Raw genomic sequence first — 14,590 nt, 5'->3', positions numbered from 1 at the left:
ACATTTAGGAGTGCCAGTGAATCGGTATGTGGGGAGCCCAGAGATTCCCCCCCAAAAAATTCCTTGCAATATGTCACAGTGAAGGGGATTCCCGGGTAGAATTTGTGGACCGCAAGCTACCACACACTTAAAAGAGCAAAATATCTTGGGCCAGTCATGGTTACTGCCATCCCAGAAGGGAATTCCTTCCAATATATCTGAAGGAGCGTCTCCACCCCCATCGTTCAGCCCGGACACCGAGGTCCAGATCCGAGGGCCTTCTGGCGGTTCCCTCGCTGCAAGAAGCGAGGTTACAAGGAACCAGGCAGAGGGCCTTCTCGGTGGTGGCGCCCGCCCTGTGGAACGCCCTTCCAGCAGATGTCAAGGAAATAAGTACCAGACTTTTAGAAGACATCTGAAGGCAGCCCTGTTTAGGAAAGCTTTTAATATCTGAAGGACTATTGCATTTAAATATTTTGTTGGAATCCACCCAGAGTAGCTGGGGAAACCCAGCCAGATAGGCGGGTATAAATAATAAATTATTACTATTATTATTATTAATCCTAACAATGGCAATTGCGTCTCATTCATTACGATGCTGATAGCTCACTTTTCCTCTACAAGCTCCGTGGGGCACCTGTGGGTCTCGCTCTTCCCATTTCTAGCTTCACAACAGTCCTGCGAGGTAGTTTAGGTTGAGAAACAGCGAATCACACAAGATCGCCCAGTGAGCTACATAGCTGAGTGGAGATTTGAACCCTGGTCTCCTAGTCCAACACTCCAACCATTAAAGGTAAAAAAGGTAAAGGAGCCCTTGATGGTTAAGTCCCGTCAAAGGTGACTATGGGGTTGTGGCGCTCATCTAGCTTTCAGGCTGAGGGAGCGGGTGTTTGTCCGCAGACAGCTTTCCGGGTCATGTGGCCAGCAGGACTAAACCGCTTCTGGTGCAACGGGACACTGTGATGGAAAGCAAAGTGCATGGAAACACTGCTTACCTTCCCGCCGCAGTGATACCTATTTATCTACTTGGACTGGTGTGCTTTCGAACTGCTAGGTTGGCAGGAGCTGGGACCAAGCAACGGGAGCTCACCCCGTCATGGGGATTCGAACCACCAACCTTCCGATCGGCAAGCCCAAGAGGCTCAGGGGTTTAGACCGCAGCGCCACATTACCCCACCCTAGTCAGATCATGGTCACAAACAGAATCAACTCCCTGATTCTTTCAAAACCAAGGAGAAGGGGGGGCACTCAGCGCTCCACACGCACCTGTTTTGCAGAGCTTTGACACCAGCCTCCAACTCTATTGCTGCCTCTCAAATGAAAAACACAGATTTGCCACCTTTACATTTTTCACACAGCCAACGAACCCTTCCAAAAAAAGACCAGGCTAGCCACCCTCCCACTTGCTTTCGAGCTTCACAATCTCAGCGCTGCAAAACAGTTTTGTGCCGGTCTCGATTCCTTCGCGAGTTTTTTGAAATGTTTCTTGTGGCAGTGAAGGTAAACACAATGCCCTTGCAAGAGGTGATGTGCTCAAGAAACACTGGCGCTCCGAGAGCTCCCTCCATCTGTCTCCAGATGCACTTTGCAAGAGGTCAGCTGCAAGCTGTGTAAAATCAGAGCCTGTAAACAGAACCAAGCAGCAGAAAGGGGGTTACAGGTCTGCATTTCAAAATGTCTGGGTATTCTGGGAATTTTCAGGTGGAAGGGAAAACATACAGGGACTTCAAGACTATCACTATTTTCCAAGTGGGATTCAATCAAACACCAGCAGATTCGTGTTGCACAATTAAGGTGGAACTGGTGCTCTTTGAACAAGCTCGTTTCCAAAACAAAAACAAAACCCAAACATTTTGCAGGAAGGAAAGTGATGGTGAAAATGCTCTGGAAAGCGTGGAATGGCAATACTTCAACAGAGACATGGTGCCCATACCAAGGGAAGTAATAGTTTTGCTCTATTCTGCCTTGGTCAGACCACACCTGGAGTCCTGTGTCCTGCTCTGGGCGCCACAATTTAGGTAGGATATCGACAAGGTGGAAGGTGGTGCAGAGGAGGGTGAGGAATATGATCAAGCCTGATGAGGAACAGTTGAGGGAGTTGCATGTCCAGCCTGGAGGTGACATGACAGCCATCTTCAAACACCTGAAGATCTGACACATGGAAGATGGAGCAAGCTTCTTTTCTGCTGCTCCAGACGGGAGGAGATTCCGACTAAACATTAGGAAGGACTTTTTGACAGTAAGAGCTGTTCAACCGTGGAACAGACTCTCTCTAGGAGGTTGTAGAGAACAAGTTGGTCAGGGATTCCTTAGCGGTCATTCCTGCAAATCAGGGGGTTGGAATAGATGTTCCTTTGCGCCCCTTCCAACGCTACAGTTCTATCGTTCTAGCGGATTGACACCATGTTGTGTAACCTACTTGCAAACAAATCAAAACAAAGGCTCGATAAGCAGGTGGTGCCCCTTAACCTCCCTGTAAATTTGGAGTAAGAAAATTGAGATGAACGCTCCCCAGTTTGTCTGGGAGAGACCTGCCTCTCCTGTGACTAGATGAGAGAGGGGAAAGATGGAAACTTATAGCTGAGAATCAGCCCACAGTTGCTGGGCCTTTATATACTGCTGTGATATATTATTACAATGCAGCAGTACACATCCCTCCCTCAGGCAACACTCTGAAGCAAGGGAAAGGGTGAGTCTGTACACTTCAAACGGCTGAAGCTTGCAATGGAACCCAGGAGTCCTAACTTGGGTTGCAGAGAGAGACAGTGTGGTGCATTGGTTAGAGCAGGCAAAGGCAAACTCAGCCCTCCAGATGTTTTGGGACTACAACTCCCATGATCCCTAGCTAACAGGAGCAGTGGTCAGGGATGATGGGAATTGTAGCCCAAAACATCTGGAGGGCTGAGTTTGCCTATGCCTGGGTTAGAGTATCAGAGGCTTGGGTTCAAATCTCCTCTCAGGCACAAAGCTCACTGGGTGCCCTTGGGGCAATCACTGCATCTCTCGGCCTGGCCTACCTCACAGGGTTGTTGTGGAGATTAAATGGGGAGGGGGAGAAAACCACGTATGCACCTCAGGCTTCCTCAGAGAACCAATAATAATAATAATAATTTTTATTTATACCCCGCCCTCCCCAGCCTAGGCCGGGCTCCGGGCGGCTAACAAGCAATAATAAAAACAAGTTGAATGACTACAACTTAAAAACAAGATGAAAATACAACATTAAAATATTGAAACATTAAAATATTAAAATGCAGCCTATTCATTAAAATGAATAGACGAAGACTGATAAACAGCAGATTAACTCAGGCAACTTCACGATTCCCTTTTTCTGCGGTCATTTCAAAACCATCCACACCACTCCCTGCATTTCAGGGGGTTGGACTAGATGACCCTTGGTGGTCCCTTTCAACTCTGTGATTCTATGATTCTGCTCCAGCCTCCAGCCCCCTAATTCCAGCCTCAGCTTGGACGCTCAGAAGCACCTGTTCCCCGGTCACTCCTATCCAGAATTAATCCCGGGAAAACCTCTAGAGACCTGCTCCAGATCCCCGCATCTGACACAAACACACCCCTCCTCCTCTCCACCCACCCTCCATTCAGCCCCCGAATCTCCCTCTATTCAGTTTCAGGTCCCAGGCGCCCCTCTCCCCTCCCCAAGGCGCACAACGCACAATCCGCCTCTTTTATAACGGGGGAGAACCATCAGGAACTTGGCCCGTTCGCTGGCAGTTCCCGACAAAAGGAAATAAACAACAGGTTGGTGGTTCGGAGGAGGAGATTCTTGGCAACTCCCTGACGCATCGCAGAAACGGCTTCGGGATGCGCGCAGACCGGCGCAAAACGCAACGAAATAAAAGACTGAAGTTTGTTAGAGGCGGGAACGAAAATGGCCAAAAGGCCAGCGCTGTTGCAAGACCACAATTCCGAAGGAAGGATGCGCCGCCTTTGAAGTTTACCTGCTTATTTTCGCTCTCAAATCAAACAGTTAATTTTTTAAAGAATTCTTCTTTTAATGAAGACTCACTTTCTTGAGCTTCCCCAAAGCGCAACAGCTCACCCCTCCCGCCCCACATCTTTTTTTACCTGTTTCTCCTCCTGTCCCAGACTCCTGCCTCCCGGTCCTCCCTCATCAGCAACAAGCCCAGCGCGCAGGATGGAGAGGATGGAGCCCCGCCCTCTCCGCCTGGGGCTGAGGACCCCCCCCACTGCCCCTCCTCTGGAGCCACCCCATTGGGCGGGGAGCCTTGAAAGGCAGCCGGGGGAGGCCTCTGGTTGGCTGGCGGGCTGGGGAAAGGGACAGGGCGGGGCCGGGAAAGCCTTGGGCTGGTACCCGCCCGCCTCGCCTTCCCTCCAGGGGATGCTGTTGCCAGGGGCAACCTGACGTGAGCCAGGGGAGGATGGAGATCGCAACTTGGCACAACTCTGCGTCTGCCAGAATGAACTTCAATTCCCAGGGGAGTTTGGCTCCAGGCTGGGCATCTAGGCAACCCTGAGCAGAGTGCAGTGTTAGTCAACGCAGGGCAAGGCTGGCACCGCCGCGTGGTGGGCAGTCGGAGAATCTTGGCAGCCGGGCCGCCTCAGGCAAGGCTGGGTGGCATCCTGGGCATCTTTGATAACCTGGCATGGTAACCCAGGCAACTTGGACCTCTCTTTGTAACCTGGGCAACTGGGGTGTCTTGGTAACCCGGCAACTTGGATGTCTTAGTAACCTGGGCAACTGGGGGCATCTTTGGATAATTGGGCAAAGTGAAGCTTGGAAATCTTAGGGCTTTGGTTCATGCCTTGGGAAGAAGGGGGGGTCAAAGGCCTCGCTGTGTACCCAAATGCTCATTCGAGGGAGATCTCAGAAGCAGACTTGGAACCTCTTAAGCAGGAGTAGGCAACCTAAGGCACGGGGGCCGGATGCGGCCCAATCGCCTTCTCAATCCGGCCCACGGACGGTCAGGGAATCAGCATGTTTTTACATGAGTAGAATGTGTACTTTTATTTGTGGGGCATAGGAATTTGTTCATTATTTTTTTCCAAAATATAGTCCGGCCCCCCACATGGTCTGAGGGGTGGTGGATTGGCGCACGGCTGAAAAAGGTTGCTGACCCCTGCTCTTAAGAGTTGTGGGCGCTGGGAGAGATCCGAAGGCCATTCATGTTAACCTTTTTGTCTGTCAGGCTAATCATACACCTGCCCTCCCTCCCTGCTTCTGAAATTGTTCCCTTTTGCACAACCCAGACCACACTGTGTTTGCAAGGCTGCCGAAAGCCACGCATGGCAAAAAAGTAACGTCAGATATATAGCCAACTCGAGGAAGTAAGACCAGCCACATTTGGCAACATACAGCCTCTAGGGATCCCTCCCCTCTCTCCACGGGTCAATTTTTGATCTTAGGTCTGGCTTGGACGGAAAGGAAAACTCTCATCGTCAAAACCTTGCTATAAAACTATTATTTAATGATTCATTGGCCCGTGTAAAGGCTCTTTCATTGTCTCTCTGTTTCCCTCTCCCCCCACACCAAATATTTCTATCTCTTGCAGAAGGAGCCTGGACAATTTCACCGTGTTGTGTTCTAGGGTCACACTAGGCGACAAGGTTGAGAGATTTAGGCTTGTATTGGTCCAGTATACCTGAAGGAGCGTCTCCACCCCCATCATTCTGCCCGGACGCTGAGGTCCAGCTCCGAGGGCCTTCTGGCGGTTCCCTCACTGCGAGAAGCAAAGCTACAGGGAACCAGGCAGAGGGCCTTCTCGGTAGTGGTGCCCGCCCTGTGGAACGCCCTTCCAGCAGATGTCAAAGAGATAAACAACTACCTGACATTCAGAAGACATCTCAAGGCAGCCCTGTTCAGGGAAGTTTTTAACGTGTGATATTTTACTGTATTTTTGGTTTTTATGGAAGCCGCCCAGAGTGGCTGGGGAGGCCCAGCCAGATGGGCGGGGTATAAATAATAAATTATTATTATTATTATTATTATTATTATTATTATTATTATTATTATTATCTTTATATATTTCTGTTTACAACCCAGCCAGATGGGTGGGATATAAATAATAAATTATTGTTATTATTATTGACTTCACCCCCCAAGGCACACCCCTTCCATTGTCTCCCAGGACAGATGGATGCCAGCCAACAAGGTAAAGGAAAGGTAAAGGGGCCCCTGACCATTAGGTCCAGTCGTGGCCGACTCTGGGGTTGCTGCGCTCATCTCGCTTTACTGGCCGAGGGAGCCGGCGTACAGCTTCCGGGTCATGTGGCCAGCAGGACTAAGCCACTTCTGGCGAACCACAGCAGCGCACGGAAATGCCGTTTACCTTCCCGCTGGTTGTGGCTATTGCCTGTTGCTTAGACACCATGATAAATATTACTGGGGAGGAGTTGATGGTCGTGGTGTCCATTTCCACTGGTGACTCGGGGAAATATAGCTGTGAGGTCCTGGAAGCCATATCCAGGTTGCTAGGAAGGATGCACTTATATTTTTAAGTGTTATACATTTTTTCAGGGCACTTCCCTGTCACTCTCCTTATCACAAAAGCCTGGTTGGGGGGGGGGCAGGAGTGGAGTGTGTTTGTGGCACAGGAGTGCCAAATGAATTTCAATTGCTTTGCCTGAATTTGCAGGTATACAATCCCATCCAGAAACAGTGATGGTCTGGGAGCGCTCCTGGAATTGAATTGACGCTGCTGTACAAATAACTCCTTCCCTCATACTGTTTCCCAGATATATCCCTCCATCCTTCAAGTGCTGTTCGCCTCATTAGGAAAAAGCAAAAATATTGGTGTGTCTCCATACGGGAAACACCACTGTATAGCCGACCTGAGATCTATTTGACAAATTCAACCCGAGATCTGTTTGACAAACAACCCGCTTAGATCAAATTCCGGAGGTGTCGCTGTGTTGACAGTTGCTGCCACCGCAGACGAAAAAAGCACACCTTGTGACAGCTTAAAGACTCACCAATTTCTGGAAGCAGAGGCCACAGACTGCTTTGTCAGGCACATGACAAAGGATTTGTGTCGCCTAGATGAGGACAACAAATTGTGCACCTGTCGGGAGTCGGGTCTAATCCGCTGCAGCTTCTGCCACAACAAATCAGTCAAATCACTGAAACACAGGTGGCCAACCTGGTGCCCTCCAAATGTTTTCAGGCTCCATCCGATTCCTCTCTTGTCCTTTTTCTGGCACCTGCTGAAGACGCTCCTCTTTCAACAACCCTTCTAGAAGTTGATATCTGTCTGGGATTCAAGTTGAACCCTTTTTTTAAGCTATTACCTGTTTTTAACATAGGTAGCTTTTCTACCATTTGTTTTTATTTATTTTTCAGACAGAAGGAGAATCACAGCATCATAGAATTGTGGAGATAGAAGGGACTCCTGGACTCATCCATTCCAGGGGTTTGGCCAACTTCCAAGAGACTGCGATCTACTCAAAGAGTAAAAAACTGGCAGTGGTCTACCCCCTTTTGGGGGGTTCAGGTCATATTAGGGGTGCAGGGCGAAGATGTTGAGGTTTTTTTTAGGAGAGCCAAAGTTCTTTGGGGGGAGCCACTGATCTACCGGTGATCTAGCACAGACGTCCAGTAATCTACCGGTAGATCACAATCTACCTGTCCAACCGCCCCATGAATTCAGGTATCTCCACGCATGACAGGTGGCCATCCATCTGTTTTAAAACATTCAATGACAGACAGACCACCACCTTCTGAGGGAATCCATTCACCTCAGTCTGCAGAAATATTGCTTCTATGCAAACAAACAGCCCCGTCTCCCCTCTTGGTGAGGTACCGAGTTGATTTTAATTTTAAAAAAATTAAAATAACATTGTTTATCTCATGAAACAAAGGTTTCATTCCAAAGGTCTCTGTGCCCTGCCGGTGGTCTGTAGCTGCCTTGGCCTGATGTTGCCTAGGCAATAAAATTATACCAAGTCAAATAAAAAGTGTTGCGTTCCTTGCCAATATGAGTTATTAGTTCATCCGTCAAGATCAAGTGCCAAAGCTTGCGAAAGCAAGGCCTCAAAGAGGACCAAATTCAGCCTCCTCCAAAAAGCACAAGTCCTATCACAGAACGGCAACCCCATTCAAAGATTGAACTGGATGAGATGTTCTTGAATTGTAAACACAAAGCTGTATGCATGGATGAATCACAGGAAGGCAAATCAAAGCCATCGCCCTGGTGAGAATAACGCAAGACCTATTGAAGAACATCTCATCCAGTTCAATCTTTGAAGGGGGTTGCTGTTCTGTGATAGGACTTACACTACTTGTTGAACGGTTCATTTATCCAGTCTGTATAACGTTTATTGCACGTGTAGCTTGTTAAGATACAGTTGTACATTTATCCACTCCATGTTTACAGTACAGTGGTACCTCAGGTTAAGTACTTAATTGGTTCCGGAGGTCCATTCTTAACCTGAAACTGTTCTTAACCTGAAGCACCACTTTAGCTAATGGGGCCTCCTGCTGCTGCCGCCGCACCACCAGAGCACAATTTCTGTTCTCATCCTGAAGCAAAGTTCTTAACCTGAAGCACTATTTCTGGGTTAGCGGAGTCTGTAACCTGAAGCGTCTATAACCCGAGGTACCACTGTATCTCCAGGCTTGTCTTGCACATGGCACCTTAGTATGTTTGTTGCTTGAATGGTTACAAGTCTATCTCTATTCTAGTTATTATTCTAGTAAATTTGGTTTTATACTTATAAGCCAGTTTGTGGTGGTGTTGTTTTGTTGCATTATTATTACTGTCACCCCATTGGATACTTGGTGTATATACTATGCATAGGCACTGCCTTAGGAGATAACAGAAATGTATATTAAGGGGTGCAATCTGTTGGGCGCAGACTTTGGAGTCTATTCCTCTGTGCCTGTTTTGCTGGCTTGCAAAATAAAGCCCTTGTCTTCCTCATTTGCTGCCTGAGTTTTTCTATCAGCCCCAAACGTTGATTTTCGCCATAAAGTTTTGTAATAAAGCCTGCTTCATGGGACTCTTTTAACCGGATGGAGGGCCCCTGAGGGTTAAACCACCTGAGGGTGGGTGTTGGGTTTGAATAACAGCAAATTAGAAGATTGTTTAGTTGAGATTCCTGCATTGCAGTGGGTTGGACTAGATGACCCTCGGCTCCCTTTCCAGCTCAACGGTTCTGTAACTCTAAGAAGCTGTAAGGCTACAATTCCTCCAGCAAAGCTTTGTACTTGGCATTGTTAATTTTATTTAATGTTACCAGGTGCATTTTCCAACGATGTGCGACTTTTCGGTTGTTCTCCCAGATCCGTGCGGATGTGGACTTCAAGAGAGCCTTGACCCAGATTGCCTTCCATTCAGTACCTCCCAAAGACTCACCTAGATCCTTTTTCCTAACAAGTTTTTAGCCTTTCAAGATGAGCTAACGAGATACAATGGTTAAGGCTTTTCAGAGCTAGAAAATGAAGCCTTTGCCCAGCGGGCTGGAGATATGCTCTACAGGAGTCAATGGACAGGTTTGCTTGCAACGATGGCTTATAAAATGTAATATTTGGTGCATCGCAAGCCAATTATAATTTAGGTTTCCAAGTTTCCGCCGTATCTCTGGAGCTGCCAGCTGCTATTAAAATCTCAAAACTTGCATAAACCTGCTTGTTCCCATTTTCCCCAGAGTCTGAATAGCACCAGCTTTGCAAAAGGAGGGTGAAATATTGAGGGTGCCGTGGATGACATTGCAAAGAATGAGTTTATTTGCCTATATGGGGGTTGTGGTATATATGTTATGATCAGTGCCGGATTTACGTTTAAGCTAAACAAGCTATATAGCTTAGGGCCCCAATCTCTTGGGGGCCCCCCAAAAAAATGAAAGGGGAAAAAACTGGATGCACATTTCCAAAATATAAGATAAAAAACAAATAAAATAAAACCTACCTACATCAACTGTGTTTTGTGTTCTGTAGGCTCCTATTTTGTGATGTGCAAATGGCTTTAGAGGTCCATAATTTATGAGATCCATAAATTACCATATAGCATCTATTCAACACAAAAAACAGCAACCATTTGTTGTTGAGAAAGGACAGCTGGACATAGAAAGGGCTCCACTACCTTCAGGAGCTGAGGGCCGCATCAAACCTCAATCCGGCCCTGGCCCTGAGGCTAAGCAATGAGGAAAACTGAAGACCAATGCTGCTTCGGCTTGAAGAAAAAGGTATACAAGTTCTGTTACATATAATGGAACTTTGAGGAAAATGCAACTTAAGAAGATATTGGAGCGCTCTGGGTCATTTTGCCCTGCTGCTGTGTGCACAGAAAATAGTAGAACCGCCTGAAGGACAACACATGGAGATCTGCATTGATCATTACCATGCCTCTTTAATTATTATCACTGTATAATTATAAAATGGTTGTATAATCTTAGAAGGGGGCCTGGCTGTGTGTGGATGGGGTTGCAACCACCACTAAGAGACCCTAAACTTCTGAATTTGACCAGACACCACCATATGTCCTCCGGCAGCGCTGTACCTCGGAGACCAGGGTTCGAATCGCCACCTAGTCATGAAGTTCACAGGGTGACCTTCTGGGCCAGTCTCTGCCCCTCACCCTGAAATGAGGAGGGGGCAGAACCACGTATATGCCGCCACAAGCCCCTTGAAGGAAACAGTGGGGTAGAAATGCTATCCTGAAATCAATGTGAAACACACCTTGGCAGCCAGATAATAATAATTTATTATTTATATCCCGCCCATCTGGCTGGGCTTCCCCAGCCACTCTGGGCAGCTTCCAACAAAATATTAAAATACAGTAACGCATCAAACATTAAAAGCTTCCCTAAACAGGGCTACCTTCAGTTGCCTAAAAGTCAGATAGTTCTTTATTTCCTTGATATCTGGTGGGAGGGTGTTCCACAGGGCAGGCGCCACCACCGAGAAGGCCCTCTGCCTGGTTCCCTGTAACTTGGCTTCTCTCAATGAGGGAACCACCAGAAGGCCCTCGGAGCTGGACCTCAGTGTCCGGGCGCAACAGTGGGGTGGAGACACTCCTTCAGGTTTACTGGACTGAGGCCATTTAGGGCTTTCAAGGTCAGCACCAACACTTTGAATTGTGCTCGGAAACGTCCTGGGAACCAATGGAATTCTTTCAAGACCGGTGTTATGTGGTCTCGGCCGCCTCCCCCAGTCACCAGTCTAGCTGCCGCATTCTGGATTAGTTGTAGTTTCCGGGTCACCTTCAAAGGAAGCCCCACGTAGAGAGCAGTGCAGTAGTCCAAGCGGGAGATAACCAGAGCATGCACCACTCTAGCAAGACAGTTCATGGGCAGGGAGGGTCTCAGCCTGCGTTTCAGATGGAGCTGGTAAACAGCCGCCCTGAACACAGAATGGACCTGTGCCTCCATGGACAGCTGTGAGTCCAAAATGACTCCCAGGCCGCGCACCTGGTCCTTCAGGAGCACAGTTGCCCCATTCAGGACCAGGGAGTCCCCCACACCCACCTGCCCTCTGTCCCCCAAAAACAGCACTTCTGTCTTGTCAGGATTCAACCTCAACCTGTAAAGAGTGTTATCTGTTAATGTGATCATTTTTGGCATCTCACGATGGGCATTTGGACAGGACACCCGCTCCTTCTGTGCTTGGGGCGCCGGATATGGCCAGGTGTGAACACGTAACACTCAGGCTTTTAGCTGCAGGTGCGATCCACTCCCCTCTGGAGAAAACTCTGCACCAGGGGATGCTGGCAGCGGAGGCAGAAGGCCCTGGCAGAGAAAAGGATGGTCCTTGTTATGCAACTTTTATCGCTGCTGTTGGAAAACAGAGTGGGTGTCAGGGAGAGACGCAGGCAGCTGGCACATTTGGAGACAGAGCCCGACACAGCGTGGCAGCGAAACTGAAAGGCTCCTCTCTCTCTCTCTCTGATCCGAAGGAGAGACAATCCTCCCCGCTTTCTGTCTTAGATGTTTTAAAAACACAACCCAAAAAGCAGGCATTCTCTGCAGATCCATCCCATGAAGGTGTGATGCTGCTGACAGGCTCTTGCTATTTTTGAGAGAGATTTAGTGGCACACTGGGAAATCCAGCCTGCGCAGCTAAGAGTTGATGGGGAGATTCTTGCACAACGAACCCCTTTGCCCCCCCAACCCAAAAAAAAGATCGGACCTTTTGCAATAAGAAAAAGAATTGGAAAATGCAGCCATGCCCACAAGGAGACATAGAGGCAGCTTGGTGGAGTCTGTGATCATCTAAACCAGCCTTTCTCAACCTGGGGGTCCCCAGATGTTGCTGGACTACAACTCCCATCATCCCTGAGCTCTGGCCTTGCTAGCTAGGGGTGATGGGAGTTGAAGCCCAACAACATCTGGGGAGCCACAGCTTGAGAAAGGCTGAATTCTAAACCCTTGCTGGGTTTGATACAGTATTTTGCAGCAGTTTTACCTGGATTGGTTGTGTGTGTGTTCAACCTTGCTTCAAGGGTCCATGTCCCCACACCAATTTAGCTGTGATTTCTGCATCACACGGGGTTAGACTAGATTGCTCTGTGGATCCCTTTCAAACTTTACAATTCTGCGATTCTCTCCGTTCCCTGGGCTCTGCCATTTTGTCAGGCGCCTTGCGAATATCCCTGGGGAGGGTGGACGGAACCTGCCATAACTCCAGCCCCCACCTCCTCCGCCGGGCGATATGATTCTTCATCCGCAACCCCCGAAGAAGCCGTATAATTATCGTGCTTCAAAAGTGCAGCTGTTTGCTCTTTGGGAGCTGAGAAACAGCCTCCCACCCACCCCCTCTCCCCCACCCCCCGAAGGACTTTCCCGGGCTCCCACCTTCTGCTGCTCGGCTCTGCCTGCAAAATTAATGCACATTAAAAATAGATGCTTTGTGTGTGTTTTTTTAACAAAGCGATGGGGGGAGAGGTGTAGCTGCGGTAGGAACATTCATTCCAAGCTGGCAGCGACAACAAAGAGTCTCTTTGCTTTTGGGGGCTTAAGGGTTGCCAATGTTTGCCAAGAGGGCTGCCCCTTTGATTTTGTTTTTTTGACTGCATCTTTTTTGGAGCGTGTGTGTGTTTCACGTGCTGTTTGGGCCATTTTGAGCATCACCAGTTTTGCTTCTGAGTATTAAACGGGTGTTACGTGGTACCCACACAAATCTTTTTTAGATTTCCAAATGTCTCTCTGGATGGCCAACTGTTAGGGATTATTCGCATGCCCACATCACAGCGGCCGGGTTACCCCTAGGGTGTCTTCCACATTTACGGTTCTGCGCTCCTATGACCTTTAAGGCCACATTTGGCACAGCGGCTTCTTGCATTTCCCTACTGATTTCTGCATTTTAGTTGAGCTTTCACGCAACGGGAAAGCCACTTCTGAGAATCCACTGGAAGCTAAGCCCTAATGTACGTCTTAATTGCTTCCAGAAATAATCCAGCGTCCGTGGTTGTGCCACGTCACACCCACTGGTGTGAATGAACTTTAGCATGGCATGCTGGTCTATCAAGTCAAAATGGCAGAGTTCCCACATCAGGCCAGGTTGTTGTTGTTGTTTAGTTGTGTCCGACTCTTGGTGACCCCCTGGACCAGAGCACGCCAGGCCCTCCTGTCTTCCACTGCCTCCCGCAGTTTGGTCAGACTCATGCTGGTAGCTTCAAGAACACTGTCCCACCATCTCATCCTCTGTCGTCCCCTTCTCCTTGGGCCCTCCATCTTTCCCAACATCAGAGTTTTTTCCAGGGATTCTTCTCTTCTCCTGAGGTGGCCAAAGTCTTGGAGCCTCAGCTTCAGGATCTGTCCTTCCAGTGAGCACTCAGGGCTGATTTCCTTCACAATGGAGAGGTTGGATCTTCTTGCAGTCCATGGGACTCTCAAGAGTCTCCTCCAGCACCAGAATTCAAAAGCACCCATTCTTCGGTGATCAGCCTTCTTGATGGTCCAGCTCTCACTTCCATACATCACTACTGAGAAAACCAGAGCTTTAACTATACGGACCTTTGTTGGCAAGTTGATGTCTCTGCTTTTTAAGATGCTGTCTAGGTTTGTCATCGCTTTCCTCCCAAGAAGCAGGCGTCTTTTAATTTTGTGGCTGCTGTCACCATCTGCAGTGATCATGGAGCCAGACCAGGACCTGGGTTCAAATCCCTCCCTTTGCAACAAAGCTCACTACAGTAATTTTGGAGGCCAGTTACTGCTTCTTAGCCTAACCTACCTCACGGGGTTGTTGAGAGGATTAAACCATAGCTGTCAACCGTCCCTTATTTGGCGGGAAAGTCCCTTATCCCAGCGCCGTGTCCCGCTGCTGTCCCTTATTGATGATGTCCCTTAAATTTCCCGGGTTTCAAAGGAAGCAGCTCCTCTCCCTCCCTTCCTGCCGGCCAGGGAGGAGGGAGGCTCCAACTGTGTTGCTTGGCTGCGTTGCTCACCCAGTAAGGAGTCTAAGAATGACTGGGGGGTGGAGCTTGCATGCCATGTGCCGATCAAATCGGCTATGTTGCCTGGGGACTCGCCTTTGCTCAGCGCTTCCCAGCGGAGAGGTGACGGTGGTTTTCCTTGCTGCATCCCCTTTGCCGGGTTGCTGCGCTGTGGGAACCACCACTTGAGTCTTTGTTTGGCTGCTGGCTGGGCTTTCTGACTTTGGCTCGGAGGGGCTCAGAAGTCGAACCTCCTTGTGCTC

The 14,590-nt window shown here is 48.8% G+C and overlaps 1 protein-coding gene across 1 annotated transcript in view; it reads right to left on the bottom strand.

The window, feature by feature from the left end:
- The window catches only part of LOC128420184 (synaptosomal-associated protein 25-like), a 30,842-nt gene extending 26,662 nt beyond the window's left edge, over nucleotides 1-4,180 (bottom strand). Inside the window, exon 1 of the mRNA XM_053401722.1 lies at nucleotides 4,066-4,180. The gene's annotated coding sequence lies outside the window, so the exon portion shown is untranslated. The remainder of the gene's footprint in view (nucleotides 1-4,065) is intronic.
- Nucleotides 4,181-14,590: the final 10,410 nt, after the last annotated feature.

The sequence above is a fragment of the Podarcis raffonei genome, chromosome 8 (genome assembly GCF_027172205.1).
Source record: "Podarcis raffonei isolate rPodRaf1 chromosome 8, rPodRaf1.pri, whole genome shotgun sequence".
Taxonomy (NCBI): domain Eukaryota; kingdom Metazoa; phylum Chordata; class Lepidosauria; order Squamata; family Lacertidae; genus Podarcis; species Podarcis raffonei.
This window is presented reverse-complemented; position numbering and strand designations above follow the sequence as displayed.